Below are 2,511 nucleotides of genomic sequence, written 5' to 3' on the forward strand. Positions count from 1 at the left end.
ACTCCACAGAGTCTTACAATGGCCCTCAATCAGTCTCTGACTGGCACAGCCCACCGAGACAGCGGCTGTGGACTCCAGAAAAGGCGCGGGGCTGAGCCACAGAAACGTCTCCAGCACAGGCTGTAAAAGCCAAATAGCACTTTTTGGTCGAATTGAATTTTGATGATGAGTTAAGAGGCACTGGTGACAGACTTTGCAGAGCTCCTCGGATGAGCTTAAGATAAATGGCAGCGGATGTTACATTTTGATCTACATAACTTCATGCCCAACCTAAAATGTCAAAGCCACATGTTCTCGGCACGTGTGACAATGAACAAGATAACCATTAAAAACTGTACGGGGTTGGACATGTTCCCCAAAATTCACACTGAACCAAAACCTTCACATGTAACGCTGCTTGGAATTGGGGTCTTTCAGATGCAATTTGTCAGGTATCTTGCAGAGAAATTGTCCTGGCTTAAGGGTAGGCCTCAAATCCACTGACAGGTGCCCTAAGGAGACCCTAGGCACAGCGGCACACACCTGTTAATCCCTGCTACGGAGGCAGCAGGTTTGCAAGTTTGAGGCCAGCATGGGCAACTTAGGGACACCCTGAATCAAAATAAAATAAAATAAAATAAAAAGGGCTGGGAACGCAGTTTAGGGGTAGAGGGCTTGCCTGGTGTACACAAGGTACTGGATTCAATCCCCAGTACTGCAAACCAAAAAAGACTCAGGAAGAGAGTGAAGGAGGCAGAAACAGGAGCTATGCTAAGAGCCGTGCGAGAGTGCCCGCCTTCATCAACACTTCTGGGATCCAGAGGTGGGAAATTACAAGTCTCTGTGGGCCTAAGCAACCAAATGTGTGATCGTTACACCATGCCCAGAAAACGAACCCAGGAACGAGGGTGTCTGTTACGTGGCAAGGAGCCGATGATGAGCCCCCAAATACTCAAAAGGGCGCTGCTCCAACCACTGACCCGGGAAGGACCTCTTCCTCTTCCGTAGCACACAGAGAAGATCCCCTCAAAAGCAGAAGTGAAACATACAGACTGTGAGACAGAAGGGCTGGGGACCCACCCGGGTGGGAAGCAGAAACGAGGAAACCATGCATCATTCAGATCCTCCAGTCTGATCATCAGGGTTGCTTATTCCCTTAGCAACAACTGTCATCTGGGCAGGGTCCCGGGGGCCCCATCCGCCACCGCCACCTCTTGGTGACTGTCAAGTCGAAGGCACTTGAGTCTGTCCACTCAGGGCCACGACCTCCACCACCCATCTTCACAGACGACTCTCCACGAAACAATGTGTGGCCTTCCAAGGGGGCGGTGGCACTCTAACAGTGGCCAGATGAAAGGTTGGTGATGTGGAGGCAGACTGTCGCTACCTCTACCAAGGTAGAATTAAACAGAGTCTATTTGAAAAGAAATGCCTACCACTTCTTACACGGCAACCAAAAACCATAAAGGGAAAGTGTGAGCAATTATTGTTTGTTTGTTTGTTTGTTTGGAGACAGGGTCTGGCTATGTAGCCCAGGCTGGCCTCTAACATGCAGCAATCCTCCCGTCTCAAGCTCCCTAGGTGCTGGACTTATAGGCACGAGCCAACACGCCTGGGGTGATCAGTTGAGTCTACACCAACACTAAAATACATTCTAAACAAAAGGTAACTAACAAGCTGGTGTAGGTATTGCGACGTATGTCAAAGACCAAGTTTTCATACATCAAAAGCTCTTCCATATAAATGTTTACAAAGATAGCCAGGTGTGGTAGCGCACACCTGTAATCCCAGCATTGGGGAGGCTGAGGCAGGAGGATCGCTGAGTTCAAGACCAGCCTGGGCTACATAGTTCCAGGGCAACCAAAATAAATAAGTAAATGTTTGCAAAGATGAACATCAAGTTCAAAAAAGGGCAAAAGAGCCAGGTATGGTAGTGTGAGCCGTAGCCCCAGCTACTCGGGAAACTGAGGCAGAAGGATCATATGAGTCCAGGAGTTCTAGACTAGCCTGGAAAACATAGTGAGACACAAAGAAAAAAAGGAGGGGGGAGAATCACAAGACTACAATGGCCACCAAAGATATGGAAAAAGTCTATCCTTCCCAATAACAAGGGAGTGGATTCAAGATGCCAATAAAACGGGCAGTCCTTAAAAATCAACAAGTCCCTCATCGTGGCTTTTGTTTTCCTCTGGCCTTGACTGTACATCTCCCACACCTAACAGGCACAGTGTGATCAGATGTGGGCACGCTACTCTCGACCCAGCTCTTCGCGTCTTTGCCCACCGCCGGGTCACCGCGACCCTCTTTGCCGCGGCTTCTGGGGGCTCCAGTGCGCACGCGCACGCGCACGACCCGTCCGCCGGCCAACCCGAGAGTTCCCGGACCCCGCTTACGTGGTTTCCATAGCTACGCGCCCGCCGGAAGGCCTAGGTTTGGCGCAGCCGCAGGAGCAGCGCGGAGCAGGTAACTGCCCCGCTGCTGTCGCCCTCTCTAGTCGCTGCGGTCCGGCGCCCGCGTGGACCTCCTGCTAGA

At 51.1% G+C, this 2,511-nt stretch overlaps 1 protein-coding gene across 1 annotated transcript in view; it reads left to right on the forward strand.

The window, feature by feature from the left end:
* The first annotated feature begins 2,354 nt into the window (after positions 1-2,354).
* Positions 2,355-2,511, forward strand: part of Lca5l (lebercilin LCA5 like) — a 37,637-nt gene continuing 37,480 nt past the window's right edge. The window contains exon 1 of the mRNA XM_010636607.2: positions 2,355-2,442. The gene's annotated coding sequence lies outside the window, so the exon portion shown is untranslated. The remainder of the gene's footprint in view (positions 2,443-2,511) is intronic.

The sequence above is a fragment of the Fukomys damarensis genome, unplaced genomic scaffold (genome assembly GCF_012274545.1).
Source record: "Fukomys damarensis isolate Sample0158 unplaced genomic scaffold, DMR_v1.0_HiC HiC_scaffold_24, whole genome shotgun sequence".
In the NCBI taxonomy this organism is placed as follows: Eukaryota; Metazoa; Chordata; class Mammalia; order Rodentia; family Bathyergidae; genus Fukomys; species Fukomys damarensis.